Source organism: Rutidosis leptorrhynchoides, chromosome 6 (assembly GCF_046630445.1).
Source record: "Rutidosis leptorrhynchoides isolate AG116_Rl617_1_P2 chromosome 6, CSIRO_AGI_Rlap_v1, whole genome shotgun sequence".
In the NCBI taxonomy this organism is placed as follows: Eukaryota; Viridiplantae; Streptophyta; class Magnoliopsida; order Asterales; family Asteraceae; genus Rutidosis; species Rutidosis leptorrhynchoides.
Window position 1 is genome coordinate 61,803,163 of NC_092338.1, and position 16,982 is coordinate 61,820,144.

General features: G+C 36.7%; 1 long non-coding RNA gene and 1 pseudogene across 1 annotated transcript; one reads left to right on the forward strand and one right to left on the reverse strand.

The window, feature by feature from the left end:
• Nucleotides 1–3,884: 3,884 nt before the first annotated feature.
• On the reverse strand, nt 3,885–9,999 carry LOC139851766 (TMV resistance protein N-like; annotated as a pseudogene).
• A 337-nt stretch (nt 10,000–10,336) lies between these two features.
• Nucleotides 10,337–12,617, forward strand: LOC139851767 (uncharacterized). Its single transcript, XR_011760712.1, has 2 exons — nt 10,337–10,557; nt 11,946–12,617. It is a non-coding gene; the product is annotated as an uncharacterized lncRNA (long non-coding RNA).
• The last annotated feature ends 4,365 nt before the right edge of the window (nt 12,618–16,982 follow it).

Genomic DNA, 16,982 nt, shown 5'->3' on the forward strand with positions numbered 1-16,982 from the left:
TGTTTTGTTCGGGACACTCAACCTCACCTCACTAAATTAGATCCAAAGTCCATCAAATGTGTGTTTCTTGGATATTCTCGTCTTCAGAAAGGGTATAGATGCTTTTCACCAACTCTCCAACGCTATGTTGTTTCCAGAGACGTCACATTTCAAGAAGAATTACCATTCTTTCCCACAACCATTTCTCACAATCATAAGGAGAGTGATGACTTATTGAGATATAGCATGAAAGTACCCACACCAGATCCCACACCAGATCCCATACCAGATCCCACACCAGATCCCACACCAGTTCCCACACCAGATCCCACACCAGTTCCCACACCAGATCCCACACCAGAGCCCACACCATCAGAACAAACTGACCATTTTCAATATATATACAGTCGACGTCCCCGTGCTACATCAGTGCCCGCTCCTGAGCCACAGTCATCGTCGGTAGATCCTCCCGGTGAGTCACCGAGTAATGTTTCTAATGATATTCATGATACTCAATCTTTCGATTCTGATTCTGATATACCGATTGCTCTTCAAAAAGGTAAACGTAAGTGTACTTATCCTATTGCTTCCTTTGTCTCTTATGATAAATTGTCCGTCTCTTCTCGTGCTTTTGTTGCCACTTTAGACTCTGTCTCCATTCCGAAAACTGTTGGTGAAGCTTTGGCTCATTCTAGATGGCGTGCTGCTATGATTGAGGAAATGAATGCACTCGATCATAATGGCACTTGGGCATTAGTTAACTTACCTGTTTCTAAAAAAGCAATTGGTTGTAAGTGGGTCTTCATGGTAAAGGTTAATCCTGATGGTTCTTTGGCACGATTGAAAGCTCGTTTAGTTGCTAAGGGATATGCTCAAACATATGGGGTGGATTATTCTGAGACCTTTTCTCCTATTGCTAAACTCACATCTATCAGATTATTCATTTCTTTAGCTGCTACATATCAATGGACACTTCACCAACTTGATGTGAAGAATGCATTTTTACATGGAGATTTGCAAGAAGAAGTCTATATGGAGCAACCACCTAGGTTTGTTGCTCAGGGGGAGTCTGGTAAAGTATGCAAATTACGAAAAGCAATTTACGGTTTGAAGCAATCTCCTCGTGCCTGGTTCGGAAAATTCAATGAGGTAGTTAGAAACTTTGGCCTAAGAAGAAGTGCATATGATCACTCCGTATTCTTCGCTTCATCAAACTCTAGGTGCATCTTGCTTGTTGTTTATGTGGATGACATTGTAATTACTGGGAGTGATAAAGAAGGAATTCACAAGTTAAAAACATTCTTAAGTACTCAATTTCAAACGAAGGACCTTGGTCCTTTGAAATATTTTCTCGGTATTGAAGTCTCTCGAAATAAAAGAGGTATTTTCTTATCTCAAAGAAAGTATTGCCTTGACGTGCTCAGTGATTCTGGGATGATTAACGCAAAAACTTGTGAAACACCAATGATACCTTGTATAAAGTTAAAACCTGACGAAGGAGAATTTCTTATGAACCCAGAAAAATATAGAAGGATTGTCGGCAAGCTAAATTATCTTACACTCACCCGTCCTGATATTGCTTTCCCGGTGAGTGTTGTTAGTCAGTTCTTGTCATCTCCAAGAACCTCACATTGGGATGCTGTCGCTCACATCTTAAAGTACTTAAAAGGTACACCTGGTCGTGGTCTTTTATACCAGAATCATGGTCATCACACTATCGAGGGATTTTCTGATGCTGATTATAATGGCGATCCTGCAACTAAACGGTCTACAACTGGTTATTGTGTCTTCGTTGGAGGAAATCTTGTATCTTGGAAAAGTAAGAAACAAAATGTGGTATCTCGTTCAAGTGCGGAATCCGAGTATCGAGCCATGGCCCAGACAACTTGTGAACTTATTTGGGTTCGTAACCTTCTTAGCGAGATTGGTTTTGCTCAGTCCGAACCAATGAATTTGTGGTGTGATAACAAAGCAGCCATTCATATTGCAAGCAACCCCGTCTTCCATGAAAGGACCAAACATATTGAAGTTGACTGTCATTTTACTCGAGAAAAGTTAGAAGAAGGAATTATTCAAACACCTCATATCAAAAGTAATGAACTGTTGGATGATTTATTCACCAAAGCATTACCTAGAAATTGCATCCGTCAGTTTTGTGACGAGCTGGGCATGATCAATATCTATGCTACAGTTTGAGGGGGAGTGTTACAATACATAAGACATACGTATACACATTTAATGTTAGTAGGTAGTCGGTGCAATTAATGTAGTTAGTTGAAACGGTGCAATTAATGTAGTTAGTTGGGTTGGTGTATTTATTGGGCAGTCAGGTCTTGTATCTCGGGTCTATATATATCCTCGTTGTATGTTGTAAATATGTATTAATCAAGAAAGATGAAATTACAGAGAGTTTAGATGTATTACATTACATAAGCTCGAATCTGGTACCGCATGTGGTGGGGACTGTGGAGTTCTGTATGTATCGTTATACAAACAAGTATTTGCAATTTATGTAATGGTCTCCCTTCAACCTCAAAACAAACGAAGGTAGACTGAGATATGGCAATTTAATTATAGTTGTACTCACTGGCTTTGGAGGGTTAACATCTGTATCTCATGGAAAATCCCTTCTTTAATTAGGCTTTTAACAACACATAATTTTTTTGGGTTTCAAACTAGCGACATTAGTGGATTAACTATTATCAATATGTGCTACTAGTGCTTACGATTCATAGAATGGGCACTATCATGTTTGGGTTGATTCACGTCGAATTTGTGTGCAATAAAGCAATGACCTTGTATCCCTGGTAACAAAACTTTTTATAAGTACATTAAGCAAGAGTTATCTTGCCCCACTACCCCTAACACCTCGCTTCTCAACAAAGGTAGTTCAGTGGTTGTAACCTTAGAATAGTATAAACCTTATAACCTTGTGGAATACAATATTTCTAAGATCGTATCAACAATTAATATGGTGTCCGCTACTTAATGTCGACACATTTAAGAAAAAAGGATGATTATTGTATGCAGACAATCAGAAGTAATGATTATAAGCACAAACAAAGACCAATTAGTCTTTGTTAAACTAATATAAGATCTGTTACAACCCAACCTCTACAATTAATTTGATCAATGTCACAAAAATATTGTTATAATAACCATTATGTTGAAACAAAATCCCTCAAGATTTAATGATAACTACTTATAATTAACACTAATTATGCATTTGTAGCCGGCATAAGTTATTTGTGTAAGAATGTGAAGAACCAAAACGGAATAGTTCCACTTAATTAAAACTAAGCAGGGATGCTGATCGAGTCATAGTGTTTTTTTATTATGTGTTGGATAAACTAGCTACTCACCAAAAAGGTTAGTCAGTAATAGTAAAAGTTTAGCAAACAGGTACTTGATAGGTGTATCTACTCCAAGATAATATAAGTTGTTTACTTTTTTTTTTTTTGACAAAAATATTAATATTAATTAATATGTATATATATAATAGAACCGAGGTTCCGGTGGAGCAACATTAACCAGATCAAAACGGTCTATAGTGGGAGTACTTGGTCAAAACGATTTATAGTGGGAGTACTTGGTCACAGACGACCAAAACTCCTAGACACACACACTGTTCGTTCTAAACAATGAACATTCAATGAAGTCGATGACAATGATGAAAGTGAAGGTTAATAGCTAGCAGTTAAAACAAGTTAATATATCAGAGACTGATATATAAGTATATATGATTGATTTAAAAACATGAGTAACTCAGTAACCTAGTAAAATCCTAATATATTCTAATTTACACCTGTCTCAAACTAATAATTCTATCGCCAAAAGTATTGTTGCTATATGACTTGAACACAAAACCACTTTTCATGAGACATAGGTTAGTCATTTGGGAAGTAAACTCTCAACCAGTCAAACAAGTTTCTTGACCATGTCAATTACAACACAAATAGCATAAAATAAAGGAAATACAATGCAAGCGAAAACAAAGAAAGAGAATAACCCGATAGAAACGTTCTTGGGTTCCCATCCCGAAAACATTACGTACTTCTAGCAATTAAAAGGGATGTGGAGAAGCACGTAGTAGCTTTAATATTCAATCTCCAAAGACGACTTTGTATCATATACAATCTTGAATTTAAGCGTATAATCGTCTTTGTCAAAAAATTCAGAGGAATCTGTGTCCCCAGATTCAGAGGAATCTGTGTTGTCCCAAAAGTCAGAGAAATCTGTAGATGTTTGTGTTATAAAACTTTCATTTTCTCTGGCAACCAGCTTAACTCCAAAACCACTACATACATCATATCCATTGACTCTGAATGAAAATGAAACTGCCTTGGAAGTGGAGTCCCACCAAGTAGTGTGTCTCAATGAATCAAAGGAAACATAACTCACTGATGTAATATATTCATAAACATAATCATCATCATCATCATCATCATCACACTCATTCCATAACTCAGCTTCAAGATTCATGCCCATCGTATTACTCTGCTCGTGCTTAAAGATTTGATAGGAGCAGCATTGAGGTCGCCGTATTTCGGTAAGACAGAGCACATTAAGAATCCACAATAGTCATTGCACCAATTCAGGGGAAGTTGCAATCTACATGTACTTCCTCTAAGCAGAGGAGGCATGAACGTCTTTGGAATCTCAAGGCCATCAACTTTAAGAATCATATGGTGATTTATAGCTTTCCCCTAATAATTAAAACAACACAATCGTTATTTTTGTTGACAGGGTAGTGTACATATATTAAACCCTGTAATTCTAACAGCATGTGCATACTCACAACCCAAAGCCAGCAAAAATGTACTGCTGCTTAGGGTTGGGTCTGAATTCAAACGGGTCAAGTTTTTTAAACAGATTAATCAGGCCGGGTCTGGTGACCCAACTATTTTCCCTTGATTTTTTTTAACTCTTTACATCTATCTCCAACACTCACAGTTCGCATCACTTCAATTTAGCACAAGTTATCTACATAATTTTTTTTATGTACATAATTATTTTTAGAAAGACAAACTCAAACACCCTAAACGATTTTTCATGAATATTTACAAATGTCAATGGACTTGAACCCACAACCTCTTGGTTGGAGGGGTTCGTCGATACCACTAGGCTTGTTGGACCCGTGATTAACAACACAACCCATTAATTCCACCCGTTGCTTATAACCTGACCCTTACTATCCAATTATATGCCAAACAAGTAAAAAGAAGGAGAGGGATAGTTATCATACATGGAGCATACATTGCAGTAATCCTTCTGCACCAGTCACATTAGTATCATAAAGGTAGACTTGAGATAAGCTCTTACAATTTTAACATGGCTTCAAGTGAGCTGCAATGATTCCCTACAAATGATTCTACACCGGATGGAAGTTCCGGAAATTCTAGAAGCTCCCTGCAAGTACTGAGGTAGAGTGCTTTGAGCCGAGTAAGTTTCAAGAGGCTAAAATGTAATCTCGTAAAGTCATTCCAACTTAGATCCAACACTGTTAAGTTGAATAACTCACCAACACCACAAGGGATCTCTCCATCTTCCAATTCACAAAAACTGAGATCCAACACTGTTAAGTTTAAATTACATACACTAAACAGATCGTTTGGCAGCTTCTCAAGCTTATGCTTATTTTTGATCTTTATTTTTTCCAAGTGTTTCGAGGCTTGAAAGTTTCCTTCTATTCTTTTTAATTTTTCACAATTCAGTTCTAGCGAAATAAGGTTGGTACAGTAGTATCCGATTGATGAGGCCGGCAGAACTTCTATCCCAACATTCTTCATAATTAACTTTTTCAAGCTATCGATGCTTGCGTGGATCTCTGGGAACTCAACAAGCGCTTCACAATTCCTGATGTAAAGAGTCTCCAAATTTTTCATACAGATGATGGTTGGAAAACTTCTAAGCTTCTTACAATAAGATACAATTAAAGTGACTAGACTGTTATAGTTTCCAAGTGATGGATGGATCTCTTCCAAACTCTTACAAAAACTGAGTTCCAGATATTCAAGACACGTAAATCCATCCAAATTTGGTGTACTGACTAAGTTCTTCGCATTCTTGATGGTAAGCTTTTTCAATTGTGGCAGATGCTGATGCATACAAGTAAAAATTAAAGCTATGACTAATTAAGTAACTGTATTGATATATTTACTCTAAACTTATGGCGTAAATTCCTTTTTGCAATGTGTTTTTTTTTAACCTGGGTATCTAACATTTTTTAACTGGCTAATCCAGGGCGACTACCCGCTTTGCGAGTAGCCCGGAGTCATTGCAGGCGAACCTCCGTGGCCATGAAGGAGAATAACTTTGAGGGTGCAAGGAATCGAACCCTTGACCTCCACATTGGAAGGTCAGTGTCTTACCATGCCACCACCACCCTCATGGTTCCTTTTTGCAACGTGTAACCTCTAATATACTTGTATGTTAAATATGTTAATTGTTAAATTAGAGGAACATTTGAGTTTACCTTGTAACCTTGCCAAAGTTCTTTTTGCAAAGTGAAACTTAACTTTAAAACAACAAGCTTCGTTGGTTGAAAATCTGCTGGAAACGGACATCTAGGATATTTTCCCCATGAAATATACTGCAACTCATTTGAAAGAAAACAAGGCCCTTCAACATCTTCAACAAGAAAACTATCTCCTTCAACAATTAACAACCTTAATTTCTTCATGTACGAAACAAGTTTGAAAAACCCCAATGAGTTGTCATCAAAACAAAAGAACCTTATTGCTTCAATCTCGTTATTTTCCTTCATTAATGGAACAAAACCTTGTTAAATTTGCGTTAAATTCAGGGATATCAAAGATAGCTAAACCATTACCTTTGCTGAATCTGTGGAACACATTTCTACAATTTGTTTATGCTTCCAAACCCTGCTATGCTTCTCGGGATTTTTAGGATGTTGGCCTCGAACGATGTAATGGCCCATTTCTTGAACCAGATCATGCATCTCAAACTTACCATTGGTCGAAATAGTTATGAGAGCCTTCTCTATAAGCAATTTGATCCCTATATCAGGGTAAAACACACAAGCATCAAGCATCTCCTTTACGTCATCTACATATTTGCCCCTATGAAAGCAAGCAATATCCAAGAATAACTCTCTTTCAACACGTTCCAGTCCATCATAACTTATTTTGAGTACGTCCATTATTTTAGGATTTGGGATATTCTTCATCTTTTCTAAGACACTCTCCCACACATTCTTGTCTTTACCACGTAGTAAAGAACCTAAAACTTTAAGTGCTAATGGGAGCCCATCTGCATAAGAAATCACGCATCGTGAGAGCGTATCATAGTCTTCTGTAGAAGGTTTATCCTTTTGCACTGCATGTCTATTGAAGAGCTGAAACGTCTCATCGTGTGATAATAAACTTGCATGAGATATCTTCACATTCTCTCTTTTTAGCAAATGCTCATCTCTAGTTGTGATTATTATTCGGCTCCCATCGCCAAACCATTCATGGGATCCAGCTAACGCCCTCTATCTGTTCATCTTGATCAACATCATCAAGAACTATTAAAACTTTACTACGACTTAACCTGCTTCTTATCATATCTTTTCCTTCTTCCACACTCTGTACATTTACATCTTTTTTCAAAAGAGTGGATAGAATTTTGTCTTGAAGTTTTTTCAAACTATGTTTTGTTGATTCCTCCCGAACTTGGTCAATAAAGCAATGACCATCGAACTGGTGAAAGTACTTTTTATAAGAAGAATAAGCAAGAGTTGTCTTGCCACTGCCCCAACACCCCATATCCCAACCATCTGCACACCACCTGAACCTATATCTAGCAGTTTTCTCAAAGATTGCAGACGCGTCCCCATTCCAACAAGGTCTTCATTAACATTTTCATCTAAGAAAAAACAATTTTTCCAAGATAGTTGATACCCGCTGCTTCATGCCTGCACATCCGAGATTAAGGATGATTAGTGTATGTTGACATTCACAAGTACTACGTAATAATTTTCTCCAAAAACCAAGACCGGGGTGTCTTTATTAAATTAATATAAGATCTCCAGTTATAACTGAAGCAATTCGATTAATATCACAAAAACATGTTTAAGATCATTATTATTTATTATAAATGAATTTATTCATATTTATAATAGCTTGAGAAGGAACAAAATATCTACATAAATAAAACTTGAGTAACCTTCTAAAGGAAAGGAAATAAATACCCGTTGGCAATTTCACTGGGTTCCCATCCCGAAATATTACATGCTTCAACAATTGCATTTTTCCATAATTCCTCTTTGGTGCTGTTATCGCGCTTTCGTTTCGCAAATGCTCTTCCGAATTTTCCTTGCAGTTTCCTCACATCTGAAGGACTCACCTTATAAAATATGGGTATAACCATCAGTCCTCTCCAAACCCTGCATTTCATAATGTATTCGAGTTCATCCAAACACCATGATGAATCAGCGTAGTTTTCCGAGAATACGATGACCGCAATTTGTGATTCCTCAATAGCATTCAACAGGGATGGATAGATGGAATCACCCCGAGGAAGTGATTCGTCGTCTTTGTAAGTGCTAATTAGTGATAATAAACTGGCATGAGATATCTTTACCTTGTCTCTGTGTATCAAATGCTCATCTCTAGTTGTGATTATTATTCGACTCCCATCCCCAAACCATTTATGGGATCCAACTAACGCCTCTATTTGTTCATCGTTATCAACATCATCGAGAACAATTAAAACGTTACTACGACGTAACCTCCTTCTTATCATTTTTTTTCCTTCTTCGACACTTTGTACATCCACATTTGTTTTCAAAAGAGCTGATAGAATTTTCTCTTGAACTTTTTTCAAACCATCATGTTTTGTTGACTCCTCCCGAATTTGATTAATAAAACAATGAGCTTGAAAATGATGAGAGAATTTTTCGTAAGCCGAATAAGCAAGAGTTGTCTTGCCACTACCACCAACACCCCATATCCCAACCATGTAGACACCACCTGCCCTATATCTAGCTTTGATTCCAAAGATTGCAACCGAGTCTTCATTCCAACAAGGTCATCATCAACGTCTTCATCGATGGAAAACAATTTTTCTGAGATCATACCAACAATTAATTTGATACCCGCTGCTTCATGCCTGCACATTCGAGATTAACGATGATTAGTGTTTGCTGACTTTTCACAAGTACTGTAAATAACTTTCCCCCATAACCAAGTACGGTGAGTCTATTAAATTAATATAAAACTCTCCAGTTATAATTGAAGCAGCAATTGGATCAATATCACAAAAAAATGTTAGGATCATTATTCGCCTATTATCAGTTAATCTGTCATTAATCTTTAATAGCTTGAAATTAAAGGAACAAAATATTTGATGTTTTGACTATTTAATTTTAATGATCGATTATAAGGGGTCAAAACAAGTGATGCTATCATAACTGAAATTGATTGATAACTAGAACAATAAATGATTAAAAACATGAGTGACTTTCTGTAAGAAAGAAAATATAATTATAATGAAGCAAAAAGTAAAAAGAGAATACCCGTTAGCTATGTGACTAGGTTCCCATCCTGAAATATTACATGCTTCAACGATTGCTTTTTTCCATGATTCCTCTTTGGTACTGTTATTGCGCTTTCGTTTCGCAAATGCTCTTCCGAATTTTCCTTGCAGTTTCCTCACATCTGAAGGACTCACCTTATAAAATATGGGTATAACCATCAGTCCTCTCCAAACCCTGCATTTCATAATGTATTCGAGTTCATCCAAACACCATGATGAATCAGCGTAGTTTTCCGAGAATACGATGACCGCAATTTGCGATTCCTCAATAGCATTCAACAGGGATGGACCAATGGAATCACCCCGAGGAAGTGTTTGGTCGTCTTTGTAAGTGTTAATTAGTTGATCCGAAAGAGCTTTGTAGAGATGATCTACATAGTTCTTGCGAGTATCTTCTCCTCTGAAACTAAGAAACACATCATACTTCAGTGATCCAGAAGAAGAAGAAGAAGAAGAAGAAGAAGAAGAAGAAGAAGCCATTGATGTATTTGAGATTTAATCTGTATAACTAAAAGCTTATTATTTTAGCTGAATGAAAAGAAGATAACTTAAGAAAGATTTTATAGCCAATCAAATAATCAAATAAATCAAATCAAATAATCAAATAAGATGATAAGAAGATACGAAGATATTACCTCAATGACAAAATTACAAATATAGTACCTTAGTTTTCACATATGGTGCGTTGGTTTCACATTATTGATATTTTCATCCAAGTTTCTTTTTGTGGAGGAAAAGCTCTTAGGTGGGGTCAATTATTTAGTATTTATCATCTTCATCGCAATTACTGATCATGTGTATTATTGGCTTATTGCAATTGTGAACCTACAACTATATTTGTTTTGTAGTAGCTGATATGACTCGGTGAAACTTATGCAGGTCAAAGTTTGATCAAAAGATTCATTGTAATTTTTCCGTAGCAAACTAGAATAAAAATGGCATGATGGGTGGGTCGAGTGGGTTGAGTAACTGGTTGAGACAGCTTTGAAAGTGTTGAATGTCACAGGAAGGTTGAAGCGTCTTAGGCATCCAGTTGCAGTAAGTTGAGATTCTGTTATTTACAGAAGAATTTAATAACATGAATGTAATTGCGTTTAGTGATGAAGAGGGAGTTAGATTTTTAATCTACATTTCTAGAGGTGTTCATAAAACAAGTGCCAAGATAAGGATCTTTATTTTATATTGTTGTTTTCTTAATTGTCTTAAAACTTCCAATGATTATATGTTGTGAAGTAATTTGATTGAGCTAATTTGTAATCTAGGTTAAATGTTATTAGCAGTTATAAACATATTAGATGTTTCATTGAATTTGTTAATTCATTTTCATATGTGTGTTCATGTTAGCGTTTAATCGAATTTGTGTATGCATGGGCATGTTACACTATTAGGGTCTTGGAATAGTACTCGAACCTCAAATTCAACAGATCAGAAGAAATTAGTTAAATTTCTGATACTCATTTCATTAATATGTCATCCCAAATCTATAATTCAAAACTATAGATCACAAAATTTGATATCACTTCCTGTAGCCAACAAATTTAAGATGTGGTCTGTTTGTGTGTTTGATTTTTTATCTGATAGAAACATATTAGATGTAAGCTTTCTTAGAGATAATGGTTTATGATCTTGGTAGGTCAAGGATGGGGATTTGCAAAATTTGAGTTGGAAGCATTATTGATGCTCTGCTTGGATTGCCTCTCAGATATTATCTATTGCTTTTTAATGACTTGTATGCTTATTCATGTTTGTTATGGACTTGATTATAAGCAATCTGATAACTATTAGTTTTGCATTAGAACGAATCTGTAAACTATCATCGTACTTGAATGAAGGAAACTAAGTTTTTTTAACTGCATATTTGTAAACTATCATCACACTCATTCTATAACTCAGCTTCAAGATTCACGCCCATCGTATTAATCTGCTCGTGCTTCAAAGATATAAACCTTTTCACTATAACAGCATGCGCAGGCGCGCAAATATCCCAAAGCCAGATCAAATGGGCTTGTTTCTTCGGGTTGCGTCTGAATTCTAAACAGGTCATGTTTTTAAACAAGTTGAACAGGCTGGGTGTGGACGACTCAGAGTTATTTTTCTCCTGATACTTGTAGTATTTTCACATTTTGCAACCTCTTGTTATTGCAGCCATGGGCTGCAGATTAATCCACTTGCCCTGTTCCTAAACAGATCTGAACCTCCTTAATTAACTTTTTATTCGGTGTAACTGTGTGCTTTGTGATTAGGAAAACAAGTTTTTAATTTTTAATTAGAAAATACCAAATGATAGAATGATAACAGACTAGTTGTTGGCAGTTGTCCCTGATTATTACTGCTTAAACCAACTGGTAGATTTAGTAAAATTTGAATTAATGTTTAAAGCATTCTTCTTTTGTTGAAGTTAAAACTTGGGTTTTTTTTTTTTGTAGTTAGATTGGACTGCCTGTAAATGTTGTGTAAGGGGAATTGAACAGGATATGTTTTGGGATTTGGCGTAAAAAATTACATGGGCGAACCCAATAAGAGCTTTAGAAGAGTTAAATAAGCTTGTTGATATATGCAATTGAGAATTGGAATGCAGTTGATCCTTCCTTTCAAATTAGAATAAAAATGTTTGTACCAATTTTAATCTTGGATAGTGTGTGTAGGGGTACTTCATAGTAAAGTTGTGGTTCATTCAAAAATTCTAGACTTTTGTGGTGTCCAATGTTCACGTGTCAATCCAATTGCAATTGTGGATCAAATCGCTGCGTTGGAAAAGCTTTTGAGGCGAGGCGCATTCTAACTGACCTAAAGACACATTCAAGTGATATTATGGGTTATCTGCTGAATTGAGGAAAAGCTGCCAACCTGTATCGGTCTTGGGTTACTTCTTATAGATTTGTGCCTAATCTTCTAATGTTGCAGATACCTGTAGTACATTGCAAATTTGAGTTTTTTGTTGTAAATGTTGTGTGTTCTGGTTCATATTGATACTTGTTTGAAGTGTAGTTTTTGTGATCAGATTGTCATGCCAACCATTTGTCTTGTAGACCAGCAGTATGGTTCAGTTTGTTTACTGTGTTATGTGTATATTTAGCCCTCTGTGTTTGCTTTCTTGACGGAAGTTTTTGTTTCGTTTCCTGGGTCTATTTTACCTCTTTTTTTACTCAATTACTAATCATATATTGTCACTATCAATTCAAGTGGTTCTGCTTACTTAAAACCAAGTGGGGATGCTGATCGAGTCTTAGTGTTTTAATGTGTTGGGCAAACTAGTCAACTCAATGGTTAGTCAATAAAAGTAAAAATCTAGCATTCAGGTACTTGATAGGTGTGTATCTGCACAAAAAACATTTAAGATACTACTCCAAGTTATTTTAAGTTGTTTCCTGAGATGAGATGTCTAAGTCAATGAACGTTCAATGAAGTCGAAGACGATAGTGAAGATTGTAGGTCAAGAACTAGCGGTTAAAACAAGTGAATATATCAAACATTTGGCTCTATTTTTGAGTCAATAGCAAGCGTCGATTTATTGGCGTCTTGACTGCCGTTTAGAGCCTAAATTGAATTCCAGGCATGATTTAAAACCCATGAAAATTTGATTCTACCATTTTCATGGTGTCTCAATTTTATTTTTAATTTTATTTTACTTTTAAAAAAAAAAATTTCCTACTTATTGGCCGGAGGTCTACTCGGAAGCAATCTCTTTATCCGTCGAATAGAGAGAGGGATGACTTTCTCTACTTTTGAGAGTGTTTCACTCTGGGTGGAGAAATGATTTGTTTTTATTCTAGGATAGGAGAAGGATTGTCTACATCTCACCTCCCCCATACACCACTCACGTGGTATTGGGTTTTGTTGTTGTTGTTGTTGTAATATATCAAACACTGAAAGTATATGATTGATTAAAAAACATAGGTGAGTAATATATTCCAATTAAAACAAGTATATGATTGATTGATTAAAAAACATAGGTGAGTAATATATTCCAATTTAATCCCATCTCAAACTAAAAAATTTATCGCCAAAGTATTGTTGCTATGTGATTTGAACACAAAACCACTTTTCATGATAAATCAATTAGTCATTTGGGAAGTGAACTCCCAACCAGTCAAACATGTTTCTTGACCGTGTCAATTACAACACAAATAGCATAAAATTAAGGAAATATGAAAAAGAAGAGAATAACCCGCTAGCAACGTTCTTGGGTTCCTATCCCGAAACATTACTAGTACATGGGATTAAAAAGGGGATGTGGAAGCCGTCTTTGTATCATCCCCAAATCTTGAATTTGAATGTATAATCGTCTTCATCTACAATCTTGAATTTGAATGTATCATACCCAAATTCAGAGGAATTCGTGTCCTAAAATTCAGAGAAATCTGTAGCTGTTTCCGTTGTAACACTTTCATTTTCTCTGGAAACCAGTTTAACTCCAAAACCACTACACCATGTATCAAAGGAAACATAACACACCCAAGTATATTTATCATCATCACACTCATTCCATAACTCAGCTTCAAGATTCATGCCCATCGTATTACTCTGCTCGTGCTTCAAAGATATGCTAGGATTAGCATTGTAGTAGATTTTCGTTAAGACAGAGCACATTAAGAATCCAGAAAAGTCATTGTACCGATTCTGGGGAAGTTGAAATCTACATCTACTTCCTCTAAACAGTGGAGGTATAAACGTCTTCGGAATCTCAATGCCATCAACTTGGAGAAGCATATGGTGATTTATAGCATTCCCCTAATTAAAACAACACAATCGTTATTTTTGTTGACAGGGTAGTTTACATATATTTTTTTTTCGAAAAGCGGGTAGTTTACATATATTAAACCCTGTAATTCTAACGGCATGTGAATACACAACCCAGAGCCAGGAAAAATGGGTTGCTTGCTTAGGGGTGGGTCTGGATTCAAAAGGGTCAAGTTTTAAACAGGTTAAACAGGCCGGGTCTGATGACCCAGTTATTTTCCCTTGATTTTTTTAACACTTGCCTTGTCTCTCCAAACACACAGTTTGCATTACTTTAAATTAGCACAAGTTTAAAATTGTATAATATGTGATTTACTGTTAGTATATTAGGACCCAAACAAAGCTAGTAATTCTACAAGACTACTAGCCGAGTAGTGATTCTATCAAGATCACTCAAACCCACTTAATGAACGAAAGATAATAAATGCGTAAATGTAAGAACGACACAAGATATAACGTGGTTATATGCAATCGGTGTGATTGCTTTAGTCCACGGACCAACTAGAGAGTGTTTATTACTGAGAATCTGTATGTGGTATGTTACAATTGCATACAATGAGTTCTATATATAGGAGAAAACAAGAACACCATGACAACTAGCTAGGAATCTTCATCATGACAAGTAATCATCTTGTTTACCAACTAGCCATGCTTTCCACCTTGTAATGGCATGATCACAGCCCTAATTTTAGGTGTAAAGTGATTAACTTTGCACCTAAAGTGAAAGGAGGCCAAAGCATGCTCGGATGTAAAGGTTGCAACTTGCCAAATTGCTGACAGAGAGGCGATGCGCCGCATCTGAGAGGTGATGCGCCGCATCCCTTCAATTCCACGTTCCAGATTCATGTACCAGCACTCGATGCGCCGCATCGAGATGGTGATGCGCCGCATCTGACCCCTGATGCGCCATATCAGCTCAATGCTCCGCATCAATAACTCTCGAACTATTTTGCTCTATGAATGCGCCGCATCCATGTCAAGATGCGCCGCATTTTACTGCTTCACGCTTCCCGAAATCTGCAAAATTCGTGCAAGTGTATAAATGTCTCCATAATCTAACAAATCTCCCACTTGGAGACTTTGAACAAAACTCCAATTATATCAATGAATTAACCAAGAACATTAAACCACCTTCGATTACCGCCAAATACCATTTGGGACACGCACGCTCAACACATTCTTCGGATGAGTAGACTTTCGATAAAAGGTCTTCAATACTACTTGTTAAACTTGTAACACCATTCACATCTCTAGCTGGGGTCTTCTCTCATCAATTCATGAGAAGACCAATTGAGGTAATGCAAAACCTCAATTTCTCCGTCGTAACCACCTTAGTAAACATATCGGCAGGATTCTTCTTACCAAGGATTTTCTCCAAGAATAAAGTGCGATCATTTATATGTTGTCAAATAAAATGATACCTTATCTTGATGTGTTTCGTTCGACTATGAAACACTGGATTCTTCCCAAGATGAACCGCACTTTGATTATCACAATACAAGACGCAATAGTCTTGTCTTTTACCCAACTCACCTAAGAAGTTCTTCAACCACACTAGCTCTTTAGAAGCTTCCGCAATAGCCATGTATTCGGCTTCGGTGGTTGACAAAGCAACACTCTTTTGCAATCGAGATAACCAACTAATCGCCGTCTTCCCCATTGTGAAAACATAACCCGTAGTGCTTTTCCCCGAATCATCACATCCACCCAAATTAGCATCCGCATAACCTCTAAGTATGAGATTGTTTTTGGAGAAACACAATCCCATATTAGAAGTACCTTTCAAATAACGAAGCAACCATTTGACCGCTTCCCAATGCTCTTTCCCCGGATTAGACATATAACGACTTACAACTCCCACTGCTTGAGCACTATCGGGTCTTGTACAAACCATGGCATACATAATACTACCCACGGCCGATGCATATGGAACCTTTTCCATATCCTTCTTGTCTCTTTCCGTCTTTGGTGATTGACTTTTCGATAGTTTTAAGGTGCTTCCCAAAGGCATAGAATGAGCCTTTGAATCTTCCATGTTGAACCTCTCTACTACTTTCTCAATATATTTGGATTGAGACAAGTATAGAGTACCCTTCAAACGATCACGCACAATACTCATGCCAAGTATTTGCCTAGCACCGCCAAGATCTTTCATCTCGAATTCTCGTGAAAGTAATCCCTTCAACTTGTTAATTTCGGACATGTTTGAACCTGCAAGTAACATGTCATCAACATACAACAATAAGATTATATATGAAGACTTGAATTTCTTCAAGTAGCAACAGTGATCCGCTTCACATCTTAAGAAACCAATCTTCTTCATAAACTCGTCAAACTTCAAGTACCATTGCCGAGGTGCTTGCTTCAACCCATACAAACTTTTCTTTAGCTTACAAACCCACTTCTCTTTACCCTTTACCTCAAAGCCCTCGGGTTGTCTCATGTAGATCTCTTCAACAAGATCACCATGCAAGAATGCAGTCTTCACATCTAGTTGCTCTAGATGTAAGTCTTCGGATGCAACCATAGAAAGTACCAAATGGATAGTAGTCATTTTAACTACCGGTGAAAATATCTCTTTGTAGTCAACCCCTTCCTTTTGTTGAAAGCCTTTGACTACCAAACGAGCCTTGTACCTTTTCTTGCCATCCATCTCATTCTTGATTCTATATACCCATTTGCTTTGCAATGCCCTTTTATCATGAGGTAACTTCACTAGTGAC